General features: G+C 35.0%; 1 protein-coding gene across 4 annotated transcripts in view; it reads right to left on the minus strand.

The window, feature by feature from the left end:
* LOC136032213 (rhodopsin, GQ-coupled-like) overlaps positions 1 to 22,785 on the minus strand; it is a 146,946-nt gene that overhangs the window by 100,295 nt on the left and 23,866 nt on the right. Inside the window, exon 1 of one of the 4 annotated variants that reach the window (XM_065712424.1) lies at positions 838 to 955. The exons of the other annotated variants lie outside the window; for them this stretch is intronic. The gene's annotated coding sequence lies outside the window, so the exon portion shown is untranslated. Of the gene's footprint in view, positions 1 to 837; positions 956 to 22,785 lie in introns of those variants that run through there. 4 annotated transcript variants of the gene reach the window in all.

Raw genomic sequence — 22,785 nt, forward strand, 5'->3', positions numbered from 1 at the left:
CGTACAGTAGAAGTTTCAAGCTCCTATCTACAAAAATGTGGAATTTCGTATTTTTTGCCACAAGACAGATCACGGATGTGGGTTTATTTGTTGTTTTTTTTTGCTGTTTTTTCCCAGGGCTGATCGTATCGACCCAGTGGTTCTAGAATGTCGCGAGAGGGCTTATTTTAACGTAAATTAGAAGTTCTAGTGCCCTTTTAAATTGACTAAAAAATTGGAGGGTAACTAGGCCTACTCCCCCGCTCCTTTTTTCTCAAAATTGTCCGATCAAAACTATGAGAAAGCCATTTAGCCAAAAAAATAAATTAATATGCAAGTTTCGGTTTAATTATTCATGCGCGGTGAGCCAAAATCAAAACATGCATTAATTCAAAAATTTCAGAAATTAAATACAAAAAAACAAGTTTAACCGAAAGTAAGGAGCGATTTTAAACCTTAAAACGAACAGTGATTATTCCGTATATGAACGGGGCTGTTCCCTCTTCAACGCCCCGCTCTTTACGCTAAAGTTATTCACTGCTTTAAAAAGTAGAGCTGAAAGAAAGAGTCAAACTTTAGCGTAAACAGCGGGGCGTTAGGGAGGCTTCTTTGGCCGAATAACTTTTTTACGTTTGTAATAGTGTTTTAGTTTTAATAAAATGATTGATGATTAATGATTGATTGAAAAAGATATTTTTCAACGAAAAGTAAAGGCCATATTGAACTTTGATCAGTAGCAATAAAATGTATAATACTTGAAACTCAAAACAATAAGAAATTACTATTTAAGAACAAACAAAACCCAAAGCGAACAGAAATTAAGTGAACAATCATAGAAAACAAACTTACAACACTTACCATATAATAATTCCAAATTAAGGAAATGTCATATTTCACAAATAGATTACTTATGGTTTAGCATCCGCTCTTTATAATTGTTCCATTTGTCACTGTCTGTTCTATTGAAATTCAAGAACATATAAAATTCAGAACAAGCTTAGAAACTTTTTGCAACATTGCCTATCAATACCGGTTTCATTATTTAGTAAGTTAGTCCTAAATAAATTTTTTACCAGAATGTTTTGTTTTTTTTTACTTTGTTTGCCAACAGCATAAACATCAGGTGAAATTACATGTTTCGTTAAGCACGGTAGATTTTCATGTTGATTATGTTCTGGCTTTTAATTTTTGTTTATAAAATGAAGGCTTAAACTTAAAATCACAGACAGAAAATACAGGTAGAAAAATTCTCCGAGAAAAATGATACTTTTAATTGAGTTAAGTAAAATTGCTGAGTGGATCAGAATAAACTTCTTCAATGAGCTGTACAATGTCGTAAGATATTAAATATTTAGGCTTTATTTTGTTTAATTATTATAGTTGTAACAATATGATTTTTTATAAGAATTTAAGTTTTTTAAGAATCGATGAGTAACTTATTAAAATTTATGTTGGTTCAAGAAAAGTAACTGCGTTTACTGTTTGATAGATAGTTTTTCTCTGTTTAACTTTCCATGAGCATCGTAAATACCACTTTTGACATGACGGTTGATTGGGACACAGCGACACTGTGAAAATCAAATTGGATTTTCAACAAAATATTCTCAGGACCAAGGGAACGTTAAGAAACAAAAACAAATTAAGGAAACAAATCTGGTTCTATTGATTCACGACAAGCGAATTTATTTTCTAAATTGTTCTTTGACTTAATAAAATAAATTTAAAAAAATAAAAAAAAATTACCCTTTGCATTTATTTATTGATAGAAACAAAAAGTGACAAATAAATAAATATAACTTTTTAATAGAATGGTCATGTCATGTCTGTTAAAGGATCAAATAGTCGGCAGTAACAAGCTGAAATTGAGTAGTGAAGTGACTCAATAGTAGCCTAAAATCTAATATATGGAATTTGGATATCAATAGACATATAAAAAGAATCGGTTTATCATGCCAACTACAAGCATATAAAATTAATTAAGTTTCGTGTTACCCATCAGAATCTACAAGCCTGAAAAAATTGACTGATTATCGAAGAAGGGGGAAAACCCTAAAAGTCGAGGAATCTTATTGTAAATCAGACCATCAGAATCAACGTATCAGAGAAACATACTGTAGAGGTTTTAAGCTCCGATCGCCGAAACTGTGAAATTTTCTTTTTTTTTGCCAAAAAAAAGTTCACGAAAGGGTGTTTATTTATTTTTTGTTTTTGTCTTTTGTTTGTTTTTTCCCAAGGATGATCGTATCGAGCCAATATTGAAACAGGTTCCACCTAGTATGACCCATACTGATATAGAATTCCTTGTTCCAAGTGCATTAAAAGCAATATAAATCGGTAGCTTTGAGCGCTCCAAAGTGTTCAAGCTGTATTTCGGGACCAGGAAGGATCTCGAAGACTTTCTTGCAGTCTCAGTCCGAATCGTTTATGAGAAGCTGCCTGCTGAAGAGTTCAAATTTCTCCCAAAAAGATGTTATTCGTGCCATAGAGTTGGTTACTTAGCGACTAATTGCGTATTGACGCCTATATGTGGTAGTTGTGGTGCTTTTGATCACACGTCCACGAAGGACAATTTGTGCACTAAAGATATAGTCTGCATCTTATGCAAAAAGAAAGGCCATACATGCTATAAAATAAGATGTCCGGCTAATAAAGCGATAATCAATATGAATTCCCTACCAAAATGAATCTAGAACCCGCTTGTACTAAGCATACAGTTGCAACGTGGCTTATTGAACCTGTCACCAAACCATCAAGTTTTTACAGTCGCAGCCAAACGCTCTCACACTCATGGCTGGCCATCTGCCAGCCCTGCGACTTAAGTTAGATCCTCTCTATCCACTTCTATATTTGACTCGGCATTAGACTTTCTCGCTGTCAAAATCCAAGATATGGTTATAGTGAATGTTTACCTCCCTACGGACTATCGTGATGATCGATCAGATAGACTGTTTGCCATAAGTATTGCAAGGCTATCGAAGTGTATTGATAAAATAAAAAAGTATGGACTTTCGTGTTTGATAACAGGTGACTTTAACTGTGATCTTGAAAACCTGAGCGGCAACAACAGTTCAAGTTCTAATCGTGCTAACATGTTACTCAGTATGCTAGGTGATGAATTTATACTCGCGTCTAAGAATAAGAATTTTTCATATATTCATAATTCGGGAAGTGTGTCAAACCTAGATCATGTTATGCACACTTGATCAGTTACACCGAGTGAGGTTCTTGTTTCTGATTCAAATTTTACATCAGGACATTTTCCGTTGTTTTTCAATATTGATTTGAATACTAGTTTTTCGCCTCCTCCTGGAAGGCTCCAGAAGCGTCCTTATTTTTTTTGTGATCGGAAACGTGCGTCTATGAGTTCATTTCAGTCGACTTGTAATGAACTTGCTTCAAAAATCCGTATTCCTTTTGATCTACTGATGGTTATTTCAAAGAACTATCCGGCGGAATCACGAGTTCGGTTTAATATTTATTGTAGTGAGCTTGTACACGCATTACGTCTCGCTGAACAGTCAGCTGTACCATCTAGACGGGTGTGGCCTGGTACCGAAGTACCAGGCTGGTCTGCAAATGTTAATCTGCAAAACGCGTGTAATTCGGCAAAATTTTGGCTTTCGGTTTGGCGTGAGGCTGGCTGTCCACGAGACGGGTGGGTGAATAAGCTTCGAATTCATAGTAAACGTAAATTCACGAAAGAACTTTCACTGCACCGCAATGCAATTATTCGTTCTTCATCTCAGGCTATCCTTACCCACCCAAATAAACTTTGGTCTTCATTGTTTAAAGAAAGATTTCATGTGACATTGACCTCAATATCTCAAGATAACTGGGTTCAGCATTATAGAAATGAATTTTCGGCTCCTGATATCAGGCTACAAAAAAGCTTCGGTGTGAAACTGGATGATGTCTTCTCACGTAAGCGAGAAGAAAACAGTCCGGGTGTTATAATTACGAGGTGTTCTATCCGTACTGCTATTATAAAACTAAAAAAAAGAAATCGTGCGGTTGTGATGGTATATCAATTCAGCACCTGCTGTTTGCAGCGAGTTGTTCCTTGAGCACCTTGCCCTGCTTTTCCAAATAATTTTTAACCTGGGTATAGTGCCTGATTCTTTTTCAATAGGAATATTAACACCTGTGCCTAAAAAGGGAAAGCCACTTAGCCAGTGCTCGTCATTCCGACCTATAACTGTGGCTACAATTTTTTGTAAGTTATTTGAGGCACTTATTGTTGATGAACTGCGGTCAAAATGCACAGTTCCTGACCATCAATTCGGTTTTCAGCCTAGTCTAGGTTGCGGCCACGCTCTTTCTGCTCTTGTTTCGGCTTTGATAGATGATGAGAAAAGCGGTGAGAGCATAGCTCTCGCTGCGCATGATGTCAGAAGGGCCTTCGATTCACTAATTCATGAGCTGATTATTTTAGATATTGGCCTAGCAGGTGTTGACGCAAGTATGTTAAACCCTTTATATGATACGTATAAAAATTTAAAAGCTAGGCTTAAGCTACCGACAACACTAAACCTGACAAATAACCCGGTGCTTCCCGGAAAAAAGGTGCAAGGCAGGGTGCATTGATATCACCTACCGCATTTAATAACAGCATCGTTAAACCGCAACTTAAGTCAAATCTGACATACATTCTGAGAGGGATTGATCTATCGTTAATAAGCTATGTAGACGTTGTACTTAATCTGAGCCGACTCCTTGGCGGTTTAGAGGAGAATTTTATCCAGTTTCAAGTAGAATATGGAAAAATAGGCCTTCAGTTTAATGAAAAGAAGTCAGTTGTGTTGTTGTTTAATGCTAAGCAAGGGTCTGCTGTTGATGTTAGGCTGGGTGGTGCTACTGTTCGGCTTGCCGAACACATAGTTTATTTGGGGATCCCTATTGGTCGGTCTATGCTTGAAACGCGTCATCTTTTGCAGAGTCATCTGCAGAAACGGATCTCTTTAGCGTATAGCCGTGTTGTAGTTTGTAAGTGTCAGTTTGATCGGCGGATTTTGGCCCATCTGTATAATGCAATGGCACTACCCCATTATCTGTATTTGAGTCCCTTTTGGAGGATATTCCAAAAGGAAGATAAGAAAGAATTGCGGTCTACATATTATAAATATGCGAAGTACCTCTTACGGCTACCACCATGGACAAATAACCGTATTGTGACAAGTCAGTATGGGATTATCGACCCTATAACTCTAATATCGTTACTCATCCATGGGCAATTATTTTGAGGCAATAGGTTTTGTTTTTTGTAGTTAGATATCCATTTGTTCTTTATTTTTCTTGTGTTTGTGTATTTCTTTGTAGTGTGTTTTTTGCTTTTTATCTTGTACTCCATCTGTTTCTTTTGATGGGAAATAAATATATACATACATACATACATAGTGGCCGATTTGTTGTTGGGAAATAGACACTCATTTTCCGGGGGGATTTTCTGCTGGAAGTATTTTTCCAAGGAAAGAATTTTTTATGAGGGCGGAGATGTTTCTGGAGAGATTACTATCCAGGGGAAATTTGATTAGAATAAATAACTATTTTGAAAGTACTAAATAAAAATTAGCATAAAGAGCGAGACATTGACGAGGGAGCGAACCACCTTATATACGTAATAATTTCTGTTCGTTCTAAGTTTTAATGTTGCTCCTTACTTTCAGTTGAGAAAACTCGTTTTTTTTATTTAAGTTCCGATCATTTTTTAAGTAATGCTGAAAAATCTGGAACCCTATTCATTTAAAATTATTTGTCCCCATTAAAGATTCCTTTATGGAAAGATCCTACTACTTAACCCTCCCCCCCTCCCAACCCCCAACCAGAAAAATCCCCCCCCTGGAAACACCCGTATACTTCCCAATAACAAATACATATGTAATCAATGGGCAAAGTTTTAACTTATAGCCCTTCCTCTGAGCACTGCGGGGGACTAAGTCATCCTCAAACCAACTCCTTGTTATACTTTTTGAATACGCTGAACAAAATGGCTGTCTCAAAATTTTGATCCGATGACTTCGGGTTAAAATGAGCGTTGGAGGTGGCCTAGTTGCCCTCCAATTTTCGGTTATCTAAAAAGGACACTAGAACGTTTAATATCTGTTTGAATGAGCCCTCTTGCAACATACTAGGACCACTGGGTCAATACGGCCACCACTGGAAAAAAAGAAGAAATAAACACACATCCATGATCTTTCTTCTGGCAAAAAATACAAAATTCCACATTTTTGCAGATAGGAGCTTGAAACCTCTAAAGTAGAGTTTTCTGATATGTTGAACCTGATGGTGTGATTTTCATTAAGATTCTATGACTTTTAGGGTGTGTTTCCTCCTTTTTTCGAAAATATTGCAAATTTTCTCAGGTTCGTAACTTTTGATGAGATGGACTAAACTTGATGAAACTTATATATTTAAGATCAGCATAAAATACAATTCTTTTGACGCATCTATTGGTATCAAAATTCCGTTTTTAGAGTTTCAGTTACTATTGAGCCAGCTCGCTGCTTAATTACAGTTTGTTACCAAGGACTGATTGATTTTTTGTTTGTAACTTATTTCTAAGAGCATAAAATCTTCGTGGTCTACGAATTCTCTAAATCACCATGGCCACTAATTATTAGTAATATCCCTTTGACTCCGGTACTAGTTTTACTAGTAATCAGCTTATAGTTTAATGTTCAATGCTGAAAGGAAATATGAGTGCAACAAACTTAGTTAATAGGTAGGTTAACGAACAAATAGTTTCAACAACAAGTGTTTACTTCGTCGAGTTTCTTTTAAAACCCTTAATAATAGAAAGCAACTCCCTCCACACTCTTGATGTTTTGGTCAAAATACTGTTTTAATTCATTTCAGTTCCCTGTGTTGTTTAAAGCATTGCAGACTTTAGTTTAAGTTAAGTGAGTTTAGTTCAAAGTTAAACTTTAGTTTAAAGAGGTTAAGGAGACAAAGGCTAATGATGCGTATCTTGTCATCAACACATTGCTTTCTGTTTTTATTTTATGTTTTAATGTCACTCCTTTCTTCAATTGAAGAAGTTTATTCTTAATACCATGCCCAACTTCGCCCTGCGTAGAATAATTACAACTATCCCCTAAAACCAGACTCCTTAAATCAAATAATAGCTTCTGAAATGTAATGCTTTGAGAAGAAAGTGGTCTTTTGGTCTATTTGCTTCTCGATACAAAGTAAAATTTTTCCACACAGGTTATTGTTTCCTCAGCAAAGCCAAGTATTTCCTTCTTAGTCTTAATACTTCATCCTAAATCCATCTATATATATATGTATATATATATATATATATATATATATATATATATATATATATATATATATATATATATATGTATATATATATATATATATATATATATATATATATATATATATATATATATATATATATATATATATATATATAAGTTATTTGTCTGTTGACTGACGTCATGCATGTTTGTCGACTGATGTCATTATAATGATTGAGCATTATGCCGTCATGAAGTTGTTTGTCGACTCACGACATGTTTGTCGACCCGGACACCGGGACACAGGAAATATAAATGACGACCGGGACACTCGAAGAGCAATTACAAACTGGGACACCGGGACACAAACAACGACCGGGCCACAGGGAATATAAAGGACGACCGGGACACAGGGACACAACTACAACGGGGAAGCCGGGGGCACAGGGGGATATATAAATAACGACCGGGACACAGGGAATGTTTGATTAGCAATCACCAATCAACAAAGCTCAAGGGCAATCATTAGAATAATGAGGTATAGATCTGAATACGGATTGTTTTTCCCATGGACAACCGGGACACAAATGACGACTGGGACACAGGGAATATAAATGGCGACCGGGACACTCAAAGAGAAATTACAGACCGTTACCTCGGGACACAAATGACGACCGGGACACGGAGAATATAAGTGACAACCGGGACACTTAAAGAGAAATTATAGACTGGAACACCGGGACATAAATGACGACCGGGACACAGGGAATATAAATGACGACCGGGACATGGGGACACAACTTTGACGGAGACGCCGGGGGCACAGGGGGGATATATAAATAACGACGGGGACAAAGGGAATGTTTAATTAGCAATCACCATCTACAAAGCTCAAGGGCAATCATTAGAATAATGAGGTATAGATCTGAATACGGATTGTTTTTCCCATGGACAATTATACGTTGCATGTTCAAGAGTCGGTAAACCTGACAATCTATTTATGTGCACAGACAATGGGATAGCGAAGAATGTTGTATATTCGCAAGTTTTACGTAGTTAAAAACATATATATATATATATATATATATATATATATATATATATATATATATATATATATATATATATATATATATATATATATATATATATATATATATATATATATATATATATATATATATATATATATTCACAGGTGGGACACAGGGACAGAACTACAATGGCGCGTAACGACTTACGCACGTGGGGGGGGCTTGGGGGCGCGAAGCGCCCCCACCAACTAGGTGTTGGGGTGGCGCAAAGCTCCAACCCAACAGCTAGTATATATATAGATGGACTGAGCTCTTTTTTGGCTAAAATATCACCTAATCCATAATGAAATCCATTGGTCAACATTTGAGCAAATAGTTGTTTGTTTAATTGATTATAACATTAAACCTAACATGTCACCCATATATATTTCAACAAAATTCACTTTTTGTGTTAATACTCCATGCTTCATCCTAAAATCATCCAAATATATAGATGGGCCTAAAACACTTTTTTGGACTAAGATAGCCTCTTGCTCACTATGGAATGTATTGGTCAACATTATAACAAATAATGCGTAACTGCGTAATTACTTGTAGTTGTTCGTTTAATTGACGGGTATCATCGAACTTAGTATCAATTAACTTTATATATTTGCAATTAAAGTTAAAAAAAAAAAACTTTTCTGTGTAATAATTATTAGCGAAATTCCCCTCTTTATAGTTTCAGTTACTATTGATCCAAATCGCTCTTTGATTGCAGTTCGTTACCACATAATATTTGAATCGTTACCACAACCTGTTTAAAATTGAAATCGTGGTTACGAGTGGTAATTAAGCAACAGGGCGATTCAACTGTAACAGAAACTCTAAATACAGAAACTCGGTGCATCAATTGATGCATCAAAAGAATTGAATAATGTTGATTCCAAATATATAAGATTTATCAAGTTTGGTGTTACCCATCAAAACCTACGAGTTTAAGAAAATTTGCCTGATTTTTGAAGAAGGGGGAAACACCCCTCTAGAAGTGAATGAATCTTAATGAAAATTAAACCATTGGAATCATTGTATCAGAGATCTCTAGTGTAAAAGTTTGAAGCTCCTGTATACGAAATTTGCAATTTTACTTTTTTTGCTAGAAGAAGGATGACGGATGTGTCTTTATTAATTTTCTTTTGTTAAGGGTGATAATATCGAACCTGTAATCATAGAAGATCAGGAGTGGGCTCATTTGGTAGGATATCAAAAGTTCTAGTGTCCTTTTGAAGTGACGAAAATATTGCTGGGCAGCTAGCCCCCCTCCACTACACTTTTCCCCCAAGTTCTGCAAAAAATGTTTTACATATCTGTATGGTTCAGTATAGTTGGAAGATCTACTACTTCTAGTACTTTGAGGATGGCTTGACCCCCATACCCATGGAGAAGGGCTACAAGCTATGAATTTTTTCATATAGTATTGGTTATTGGGTAGTAGACAGATATTTTTGAGTGGGGGGGCTATGCCTCGTGGGGAAGGGCTTTTTCAATTAGGAGATTTTTCCTTTGGGAGAGATATTTCTATGGGTGAACTTTTCAATCGAAATTTTGAACGAGGGACATTTGCCATATTAAAAGTTCATTTTGATTCACTTACTTTCTCTTTGGCAACTCTATTTTATTTATGGAGGTTGTACTGGGAAAGCTACCCAGGAGAAATACTCAACGGGGCTGTGATTCTCTGGGATATTTTTCATTGAGGGGGGATATCAATGGGAGAAGCTCTCCAGGGGGATTATCACCGAGAAAAATGTTCTATGGGGGAATTACCATCGGAAAAATAATCTATGTGGAATTTGTACATAGGAGAAACTCTCTAACTAGGGGGGGAGGTTGGAGATTTCTGTGAAAAACTTCCACTCAGGGAGATTCCCACCACGACCTGAAAAATGATCAGAAATTAAATAAAGAAAGCATGCTTTTCTATTTTTTCCATTGAAAGTATGCTAAGGAGAAAATTTTCTGCCAAAAATTCCAATTGGCGGGGGGGGGGGTTATTTTCAGAAAAAAACGGAAATATCAGGAGAGAATTTTTACATCAGCAATTATGGAGGAGTATCAGTAGTTTGTTAAATTCGTTACGTAGTGGGGAGGGGGACTTGGACCTAATGTATCAAAAAGTATGATTTCATATGAACATATTTTAGCTTTTTGTTCACATTTAGGTAAATATAGGAGTTGGCCTTGGGAGAGAGAAAGTGCAAAATCATTTTTGTCCTACTTTCAGTTGGATTTAGCTTGAATAGAGGCACTGCTCAGTGATAGCATCCTTCTTATTGCAGATTTTGTTCAATAAAATACTGTTTTCACTTCCCTACCGGGAAAAAATTTCGAAAGTTTGAGAAGTTCAATTGTGTCACCAGGAAATGTCACGTGAATCATTTTGTGTCTAACAGATTTCCCAGTATTGTTGAAAATCGATCAGAGATACAAATTTAAAAATTAAGTTTTTTCAACTGAAAGTAAGGAGTGATATTAAAAACCTAAAATGGAAAGAAATAATTACATCTATAAAATGGACTGCCCCCTCCTCCACACATCACTATTTTTGCTAAAGTTTTGTATTACTTTCAAATGTTGAGTTGTGACAAAGATAATATTTTTTTAGCATAAAAAGTGAGGTGTTGAAGAAGGGGGGGGGGGTCCTTTCATATGAGGAATAATTTATATTCATTTAAAAATTTAATATCACTCTCTTACTTTTAATTTGTTTTTATCTAATTTTAGTTCAAGCTGTTTAGCCACATAGGTATCTGCTTCATTGTAAAAAAAAACTGTTGATTTTCGACAATCTTTATTGAAGTGCAATCATGTTCTCTGTAGATGTATTTATAGAAATACGGTAGCCTTTTTACGTGTTATAGTAACCACACCAAAAAAGTGAGTTTAAGATAGTCCTAATAAAATGTACAACAATATAATGAAATTATAACACTTTAATAACAAAATTATGAAAACTACAACAGAAAATTAGGAAAAGCAGGCAACCCATAACGGAATACATTAAATATCTAACCTAACCACCTCTACAGACTAAATATTTAATTAAAATACAGCTGTATAGTACTGGTCTCGCTCAAGTTGCACTGATTATCCCCGAGTGGACGCAAAAAAACCGGTTTCATTGTAAATCAAACAGTTCATGGTAACGAACTGTAGTAAGGAGCGACCCGGCTAAATAGTAAACGAAACCCTAAAAATCGGAATTTTGATGCTAAAAGATAAATCAAAAGAATCGGATTTTCATGCTGATTTTAAATATATAAGTTTCGTCAAATTTAATCTTTGTCATCAAAAGTTACGAGCCTGAGAAAATGTTCCTTATTTTGGAAAATAGGGAGAAACACCCCCTAAAAGTCATAGAATCTTAACGAAAATCACATCATCGCATTCAGCGTATCAGAGAACCCTATAGCAAAAATTTCAAGCTCCTATCTACAAAAATGTGGAATTTCGTATTTTTTGCCATAAGACAGATCACGGGTGCGTGTTTATTTGTTTTTTTTTTTTTTCTCAGGGGTCATCGTATCGACCAAGTGGTCCTAGAATGTCGCAAGAGGGCTCATTCTAATGTAAATGAAAAGTTCTAGTGCCCTTTTTAAGCGACCAAAAAAATTGGAGGGCACCTAGGCCCCCTCCCACGCTCATTTTTCCCCAAAGTCAACGGATCAAAATTTTGAGATAGCCATTTGGTTCCGCATTTTCGAAAGCCATAATAACTATGTCCTTGGGGATGACTTAATCCCCCACAGTCCCTGGGAGAGGGGCTGCAAGTTACAAACTTTGACCTGTGTTTACATACAGTAATGGTTATTGGGAAGTGTAGAGACGTTTTCAGGGGGATTCTTTTGGTTTGGGGGTTGGGTTGAGGGGATGGAGCTATATGGTAGGATCTTTCCTTGGAGGAATGTGTCATGGGGGAAGAGGAACTCAATGAAAAGGGCGCAGGATTTTCTAGCATTACTGTAAAAAAAAATGAAAAAATAAACATGAAAAAGTTTTTTCAATTGAAAGTAAGGAGTAGCATTAAAACTTAAAACGAACAGAGACTATTAAGCATATGAGAGATTCCAAAAATACTTTAGCATAAAGAGCGAGGTATTTAGGAGGAGATAAATACATCGCTCTTTATGCTAAAGTATTTTTAGTAATTTCAACTACTTATTCTCAGGCCTTTCTGATTCAGGGGTCATTCTTCAAGAATTGGGACAAAACTTAAGATTTTAGAGTAAAGATTTAGTATAAAGAGCGAGGTATTAACGAGGGGACAAACCCCCTCATATACATAATACAAATATAAGAATATATAAGTTTGTTACGTAAGTTAATTCTTAACACGTATATTTTTTACTAATAAAAACGTTGGTTAAAAATTGAAAGTTCTAGTTACCTTTTAAGTGACCAAAAACTTGGATATATAAATTGGATATATAACAAATTGGATATATATATATATATATATATATATATATATATATATATATATATATATATATATATATATATATATATATATATATATATATATATATATATGTACGCTTTTTAAAACTAGAAATGAGTTTTGCCATATGACGATTTGTTTTGAGAAAACAACTGTTTTCCCAAACTTACGAGAAAAACCACTCAGAAGTTACGCCGAAACTCATAAAAAGTTACTAGGTGAGAAGTTACCGTATCAGGTTCTAGCTTAAGCAATTATATAAACTTTAAACCGTCACTTTTTCTTAAAATGTTTTTGTTTATAAAATGTGTTAGAGGTAATTACTTGATTAGAAAAAAAGAGAGAGAAGAGGAAGAAAGCACTGTCTTTCTAATCCAGCAATTAAGACAAACAAGCGCTTAAACGAGGTCTTGACCTTACTTATCTATCCAATTATAAAAGACAAGTAACTTAAGTTCACTTACTTATGGGATTCTGACATTGCTATAGCTAATCTTATTTTGTAGGTATTTTTTGGATAATTTTACTCGTAGGTATGTATTTCATAAGTTTTACCTAACATAGGATAAAAGAGCTTTATGGTAGACGCCCCAGCTCACCGGGTAAGGAAACTAAAGCGTCAAAACTCATATAGGCAGGTGATATTCTTCTGAAGAGATGTGCCTTTGCTTGTAAATTTACAAAGGCTTACATTTATTAATAACGATTTTGCGTGGAATATGAAATTCCGATTTGGTTGACGGTTTGGCTATAGTGTTTTCTCCTTTGTAGTTGGATAGATAAGTAAGGTCAAGACCTCGTTCAAGTGCTTGTTTGTCTTAATTGCTGGATTAGGAAGACAGTGCTTTCTTCCTCTTCTCTCTCTTTTTTTCTAATCAAGTAATTACCTCTAACACATTTTATAAACAAAAACATTTTAAGAAAAAGTGACGGTTTAAAGTTTATATAATTGCTTAAGCTAGAACCTGAAATATGGTAACTTCTCACCTAGTAACTTTTTATGAGTTTTGACGTAACTTCTGAGTGGTTTTTCTCGTAAGTTTGGGAAAATAGTCATTTTCGCAAAACAAATCGTCATATAGCAAAGCTCATTTCTAGTTTTAAAAAGAGTATATATATATATATATATATATATATATATATATATATATATATATATATATATATATATATATATATGTATATATATATATATATATATATATATATATATATATATATATATATATATATATATATATATATATATATATATATATATATATATATATATATATATATATATATATATATATATATATGTATATATATTAAAAATTAAAGTAAAATGTTGAAGATACACATAGTTTCCAATAAAACACAAATGACGAAACAAGCTTTAGGCTTTTACGGCTAGAGAAGGGGGAAAATAGCAGAAACCAAACTCCGATATATAGAAATTATTGTTCGTTGATGTTCACTTGAACATTAAATTAAGATTTTAATCCTTTTAGGATTTATTTGTTCATGTATCTGCTATCTCTATATTTTTTAAGATCTTTTATTTTAATTTCTGTTTTTTTTTTTTTGGTTGTATTAATTCTTTAATAGTAATTTTCAGTCGTTTTGAGTTTGAATTATTGTAGGAATGTATTTCTGCTGGTCTTAAGTTTCAAATATATCTTTGCATTTCTTTGAAGAACTTCTTTTCCGGAATATTAAAAAAAACATAAAAAAAGAAATGCATGCACTAGTAGAAATTTAGCTTTTCTTTTCGACTAATTTTAACGTCCAATTCTTTCACTTAGATAACAAACTGAGTGGAAAGTAAATATCTCTTAGGTAAAGTAATACAACATACAATATCCCACTAATACTTCCATGAGGATCAAAATTTAGTTTCAAAACGAGTATATCGGACCTATTTTGTATATTAAATACTTAGTCGTGGTTAGCAATTTATGACGAGGCCTATTTCAATAGATTACACATCTTATATGTAACCATAGCAAATTACCTTGAGATAAATATGCTTTAATGAAATACCTTTGCTTTTCCATTGGATAACAACAATATTCTCCAGATTTTCTTTTCTATAGCCGCATTTACAGAAAACTTAGGTAGGCTTATTTAATCGATTACAATGGGCAAAAACTTCAAGGGTGTTGGCAAGGTTCTAAGCACTCTTCCTATATGTCACAAGCAGGGACCTCATTTGGGCAGAGGGAAGGGAGGCAGTTGCTACCCCATTAATTTGGAGAAAAATACTATATAGCTAATGTCCCTTTATTAGCCAGATATGAGCCCCTCTTGTCCCCCCCCCATCTCAATAAAATGCTGGAGCTACGCCTTTGGCCACAGGCTAGAAAGTATTTTTGGATCAAACTTTTTGTTGTTTCATATAACAAGGTTTTTTCTTAGTGTTTTCACAAAATATAAAAGCTTGGAACAACATTTTTCTGCCTATTTTGTTATCTGGCAAAGAATAGTGTGGTTTTAAAATGAACCGAGAACACGGAGGGTTCAAGGGTATAGACTTTTTTGCAACAGCATGTGATAACGAACTAGAAAGTAAGAAGCAACTCGGGCTGATAGTACCTGAAACTCTATTAAAGGATTTGGATAACACTTAATATATCGAACACTTGATATATCGATTAATATATCGAATCTTAATATTTGGTTCTGGAAGGAGGTTATTTGTTGGGAGAGGTTAAAACCCCAAACCCCCTGGATACGGCCTTGTATGTACCTATATTAGTACGCCTACCGACAGAGAGGTGGATAAGTGAGGAAGAGGGATAATTGGGCTTTCCAGTTAAGAGCAAAGAACTGTTCAGTTAGAAGACAAGCAAAAGAAAGAGCCAGAACGAGTTAAAAATGAAGATGGAGGAGAAATATATATTAAGTTAGAAGATCAACACCTCTGCAAGTACTGAAACCAACTATATGTGGTATAAAACCCAGTAGAAACCTACGAAGGTGCCGCAAACTGCGCAAGAGTTAGTTACAAGTTATTGGGACACTTCAACGTTGTATGCTGACACTGTGGAGCCGTCCACTTTCCTGAGGATAGAGAAGCAATCAAAGGTGAACCATTGGGAGATTGTTGCTTGCTTGGTCGAACTGTATTGTCACCTCCGTAATTTCTAAATGAATTGGTTTGTTTTTGTAAGGATATTGCTTGCTCTCTAAAAAGTTCCACAAACAATCCAAAAACTAAACACATATTTCGCTTTAGCTTCATTCAACGTAAAAGATGATCGAGTCAGTGATAGTCGTAGTGTTTTCAGCCTCAAAGTGGCTGGATAAAAATTTACCACAAAATCAATTGACTAGCACATCTGCCACAAACCCTTGAAGTTTACTATGAACCACCTTCATATGGCCAAATGCACTTTTTGAATCCCGATGAAGTTATCGAAGAACGCGTAGCCCTTTGAATAAAATGATCAGTCACAACCTAATGGATGTCTTTGAAAAAATATTGCGAGACAAAAACAACTATGCCAGAGGTGACACAAAAATGAAAGAAGAGAAGGATGAAGTAAACCAACGTGCTACTTCACTGGAGCAACAGTCTCGGTTAGAAGACAAACGACTATGAGAATCATTATATTAAAGCCTGTCCTATTGCTTTAGCAGGGACTGGTGATGAAGCCGCCGGTTTCTCGGTGTTACACATAATATATATATATAATTAAGCAGGGCTATTGTCCCTTAGTCTTTATACTGAAGCATCAGCATACTATGGCTGTTATCATGAATGTCCAAAGTTGGTGAATGTCGACATTCACCGGTGAATGTCTGAAATACATTTTTTCTCCTTGGATTTAGGCAGCGTTGCCAGTCATAGTTTTCAGTTTTTTGAAAGGTATGATCTTGACAGGCTAGGTTATGTTTTTAACCCATTTCTGAGATTGCTTGGGGTCCTTTGATGAAGTCAAAGGCGTTGATCCAACTGGTGAAAATGATTCAGACGGTCTTTCTATTACTTGTTCTCAAAACTCCTGAAGCGTAGATACGTTTGCTGAAGAAACTGATGAATTTTCTACTGAAGAGAGTGGCAAAGTAATAGAAAAGAAGAGTGGGAAGCTGGGTGTCTGTCAGAAAACTAGGCTGCAGTACAGGCTATCTGAAGACTTGCTCAAATATTGATAAAACTGTGAAGACTATTTATAAACTAAAAGTTTCCACTGTCCAGCATGGCAACTTAAATAAATGTTTTAAAGAGATTGGCCTTCGTTATCATATCCCTCTTGACACGAAAGTGTGATGGAATTGCAAATTGGAAACGATTGAGTCTACAAAAAATATAGCGAGCATGGAAATTGTTTTTTTTTTTTTTACATTTAACGAATTTGCAGTCGAGGACACATAGTCTTAGAAAGGCTTAAGTTCCTTTGTAATACTAGGGCTGATGATAGTCCCATTGTTGCATCCCATAAATAACTCACAGTCTTGGAGTCAAAAAAATATTTAATGACAAGCCAAAATTTTTAAATTATTATTTTCCAAAAGGCAGCATATCTGTCATTGCAAATTCTATAAAATGGTATGGCAAATAAGCAGATAATTATAAATATAATTTCAATCAATTTCTATAATATAATCCAACAATTTCCATAATAGAACAGGTGTATGGGTTGAAAAAAGAGTTTTCTGCCTCAAAGCAAGAGAAATTTTTGAAATAAGTTGTCAAAAAGTGCAATTGTTCTTATTATGTATCTCTTTAGAAACATATTTAAGAGAAGTGAATACTTAAAGAAAGTATTATGTAGCAAAGTTTCAAAGTTTCTTTGAAATTCAGATGTTGAGAAATTCATTTTACTTATTTACTTAAGAGGGAATTTGGTGGAGGGTCTAGAACAGTATTTTCTGGCGCGAAGCGCAATAAAAACATACCAAGTACCCTTATTTTTCTTTCCAAATAACACATTGTTATTAAGATTGATCGAAATAATAGATGCTATTCTTGATTCAGCAACAAATGATAATTTGCTCTCATTAGGCAATTATTTTTAGAACGCATCTTAAAACGTTTGGTTATAATGGGTAATGGTCCGCTCTTGGTAGAAGATACTACTGCCACCATGATCAGTTTTTCTATTCTCTTTTGTCGGTAGATGGTCTCCCTGAAGTTTCGTCGCTTCCAATCAACTTTCTGTCCCAATTTTTGATCTTCAGTTGTGGCTTTAAACGTCTCCTAGTCTGCAATAAATCCGTTTAGAAATCGGCAATTCTTTTATAAATTCGAACAATTTCAGACTGCATGATATGCCTTGACTCTGTGGCCTCCAAGCTTTGTGAAAAGATTGAATAAAAAAAAAACAAGTCGTTTTAACTGAAAGTAAGGAGCGACATTAAAACTTAAAACGAACAGAAATTACTCCGTGTATAAAAGGGGCTGTTCCCTTCTCAACGTCCCGCTCTTTACACGAAAGTTTGACTCTTTCTCTCAATTCTACTTTATAAAACAGTAAATAACTTTACCGTGAGCGGGACGTTGAGGAGGGAACAGCCCTTTTCATATACGGAGTAATTTCTGTTCGTTTTAAGTTTTTTGTAGATAGGAGCCTGAAACTTCTACTGTAAATTTCTCTGATACGCTGAATGCGAAGATGTGATTTTCGTTAAGATCTTGGTTTTGATCAGAGGATTTTGAGAAATAGGGTGGGGGAGGAGGCCTAGTTGCCCTCCAATTTTACGGTTACCTAAAAAGGCAGCTAGAATTTTTTATTTTTAACGAAAGTCTTTATTAGTAAAAAATATACGTAACTTACAAATTAACATACGTAAGGAACTTCTATATTCGTATATTTTTATTATGTATATAAGGGGGGTTTGCCCCCTCGTTAATAACTCTCTCTTTACACTAAAGCTTTAACTTTGTCCCAATTCTTTAAGATTAAACCTTGAATCACAAAGGATGTAGAATAAATAGTTGAAATTACTAAAAATACCTTAGCGTAAAGAGCGAGGTATTTAAAAAGAGATGAATCCCTCATATGCGTAATAATCTCTGTTAGTTTTAAGTTTTAATGCTGGTCCTTACTTTCAGAGGAAAAAAGTTTTTCATATGAATTTTTTCATTGTTTTTTTTTTTTAAATAGTGCTAGAAAATCCTGCGCTCCTTCTTGGAATTTCTCTTCTCACATGACAAATTCCTCCAAGGGAAGATACTCCCACGAAGTCTCCTCCCCATAACCCCCCTCCTCCCCAACCAAAAAAATTCCCCTGAAAAGGTCTGTACACTTCCAAATAACCATTACTGTATGTAAACGCTGGTCAAAGTTTGTAACTTGCAGCCCCTCCCCTGGGGATTGTGGGAGTGTAAGTCAGCCCCAAAGACATAGTTATTATGTTTTTCGACTATGCTGAACAAAATGGCTATCTCAAAATTCTGATCCGTTGACTTTGGGAAAAAATGAGGCTGGGAGGGGGCCTAGGCGCCCTCCAGTTTTTGATCAATTAAAAACGGTACTATAACTTTTGATTTCCGTTAGAATGTGCCTTCTCATGACAGTATAGGACCACTTGGTCGATACAATCACCCCTGGGAAAAAAACAAAGAAACAAATAAACATACACCCGTGATAGGTCTTCTGACAAAAATAAGGAAGTTCCACATTTTTGTAGATAGGAGCCTGAAACTTCTACTGTAGGTTTCTCTGATACGCTGAATGCGAAGATGTGATTTTCGTTAAGATCCTATAACTTTAAAGGGATATTTCCCCCTATTTTCCAAAACAAAACAAATTTTTTCAGGCTCGTAACTTTTGATGAGTAAGACTAAATTTAATGAAACTTGTATATTTAAAATGAGCATAAAAATTTGATTCTTTTGATGTATATATTAGTATCAAAATTCTGTTATTTAGTGTTTTGTTTACTATTGAGCCGGGTCGCTCCTTACTACATTTCTTTACCATGAACTGTTTGATTATAACACTGTCCAAAACAAGAAAAAATGAAGTTTCGTTTCAAAATCGTTTTGGAACACAACCATTTTTGAAGCCCTGTTTTAGCGAAAATTCATTTTCAAATTTAACCATGTGAACCCCTACTTGGCTGCGTGAACGTAATGAATATTTCTTAGATTAAAAAATCAGCATTATTTTAAATGACATATTGAAACATTCTGTATTTCAACTGCAGCGAGGTTCCGTATCCTTCCTAATTAACTAACCCAATTCGACGAGTTTTTTTCTTGTTGGAAATCAATTTTAATTGGCCAAATGGATTCTACGACAGTTGTTTGTAAATGATCATTTTGACATCAGAACCATAATCCTGAATTACTTCCACGCTACCTTTGCATTTAATTAGTCTCGCGTCACTCCTACGTCCTGACTTATTTTGACACTAAAATTCTGAGAACTTGTCACTAAAGACAAGATCCTTGATCTTTATCTTTGATGTAAAATTAAAATTAGTTGCACAATTTCTATCTAGATGGCACCCTTTTTTTGTGTGTGCGTGGGGGGTCATTCCTGTTTCTAAAATTACACAGATCTTCTAGTGATGAGGAGATAGTGTAGTCAAAACAAACTCTTCTTAATTTTTACCCTAGAAACGTCGAAAAACATAGTGAGAGACAAAGGGCTTTGAATTCTTAGTTTGTTCATCTGATAAGCTTGATGTCTGTTCTTAAAAAAAAAACTTTAAAAACCTATCAAAAATGCGTCTTTACTCATTTTTCACTACATTTATATGATTCGGACAAATATTTCGAGGGATGGCAGTTCAGACCCCATAACTCATCCCTTGTATAAGGGCCATGGCTGTGAGCAACTTAAGATTTTAGTTTGCTGTTTTACCTTGGGGTATACAAAAACCTTAGACAGTATTGTCTCGTAAGGAATAAAAGCATATAATAAGTAGATGGCACTAATCCGCATAAAGGTCTTGTTCTTCCTGTTTACAATAAAACCAATCTTAGGAGGTTTTCAACTATCAAAGGAAAGATAAGGCCCGAATAAACTTCTCTTATGGACTTTGAAATCAGTTTTAAACGACACGGGAACCTACGTAGGAGAGAAACCCTAGATTTATCTGAATTATCAAATAAGAACTGTATTGTTATTGTTGAGTCATCTCACAAAAAAATACTACCCACGCAAATGCCTTGGCAGGCAAATACATGATCCAGAATCATCTTCGAAAATAGTAGTGGTTGCTGTAAGAGCAGTGTCAATTTTATAACCTTCTTTTTGCCTTGGAAAGAGACCAGAGGTGTTATTTTTCCCTCAATATTCTGTCAACTTTTCACGTTCATACGCTTAGCCTTAAAAGTATCATAGTAGTAGTAAGAGCAACAGTAGCTGTAATAGTGTCGTATTAGTAGTAGTAGCATGTATATTTTGCCTTTTGGTCAGTTGGACATTCTCCTCGTGATATCTCAAACGTTTAAACTTGATACGGTAAGCCCTTCCAATAATACTGCTGATATGCCCTTTTGACAATCTTTATGCACAAAGCACGTTTTGATTTAGTTCAATTTTCTCTTCAACGTTTTCTCAGATGTTCAGTTTATTATCCTCAGTCTTGGTAATAAACGGTAGAAAAACAGTAGTTTTAGAGATAGTAGCGGTAGTAGTAGTAGGGTTGATGGTTGTGTAGTAACAGTAGTAGCGTGCAAAATTTTGTGTTATTGGTCAATTTATCATCTCTTTTATCATTTCCCGAAAGTTCCAAATTAATATACCCAGCCATTTCTGAGTTAGGCCCTAAGCAATGGGTGAATTGCCTAACTTAAGGCCCTTGCCCTGATGGTCGCGGAAGGGGGTGGGGGGCTGACACTACTAAAGACACAATTACTGGACCTTCCAACTATGCTGAATTTTAAAAAGGAAATTATAACTTTCAATTTTCAATGAAAACCCTCTTATAAAGTTTATACAGACATCTCTTCCATAGAAACGTTATATGCCCCCTGAGAATAACTTGCAACACTTGCCCCCGGGCTCTGGGGAGTTGTGTCGTCTACGAAGATATTGTTATATGATCTTTGAACTATTTTGAACAATTACCTATTTTACAATTTTGACTGGGCACATTTCGAAAAAAGGGTCTGAGGGGGGTGTGCTGCCCTCCAACCACTTTTGACTTTTATAAAAGGAATTACAGCTTTCAGTGTTCAGTCAAATGAGCCTCCCTAAGTTTATGCGACCACAACTTCCATAAGAACCTCACGTGTTAGCAATGGGCCACTAACATAACCTATATGCCTGGCCTTTAGGCTCTGTGGGTTTGTGTCAGCAATGGAGGCATTGTTATATACTCTTTGAACTATTTGGAACAAAATGTTTATCTCAAAATCTCGATCGAATGCATTTGGAGAAAAGATAAACTTTAAACTTTTGGATAAACATTTGATAAACTTTATCAGAGATATTCTTTTTGGTAATGAATACCCCATTCCTTTTGTCGATAAAATAATTGACCGTAGAATAAAAAGACATTCTTGTAAAATCGAAGAAGATATTTCACAATGTGAGGCTACTGATAAGCCCTCAAATATTGTCTATCTTCCGCATATCAAAAAATCACAACAAAATCAAAAAATATTTGCACAAAAAATAATCTGTACGTAGTTTTTACTAATAATATTAAAATCATTAATTTCTAAATTCCGGTAAAGATAAGACCCCAGTTACTCGCCAAAGAGGGGTCTATCAAATACCCTGTGATTGTGGAAATTACTATGTCGGCAGGACCCATCAGAATCTAGAAAAACAGTTACAACAGCATAAAAAAGACATAGACAAGGCATTAATTTCAAATAGTTCCAACAACTCCTTTGATTCTGCTTTAGGTTGGCATATATTTAATAATCCGTCCAACAGGATACTTTTTGAAAAATCTTCACTCATCAGTAATGATTTGGGGATAAAACAGGTAGTTCGAGAATCAATCGAAATTAATCTTAAAATAAATAGTACTATGTCTTTGAACAGGGACTTTGGGGAATACTCACTATATAATAAACCGTTTTATCAAACAGTTCGTGGTAACACACTGTAGTAAGGAGCAACCAGGCTGAATAGTAACCAAAACTCTAAAAAATGGA

This window comes from Artemia franciscana, chromosome 10, assembly GCF_032884065.1.
Source record: "Artemia franciscana chromosome 10, ASM3288406v1, whole genome shotgun sequence".
In the NCBI taxonomy this organism is placed as follows: domain Eukaryota; kingdom Metazoa; phylum Arthropoda; class Branchiopoda; order Anostraca; family Artemiidae; genus Artemia; species Artemia franciscana.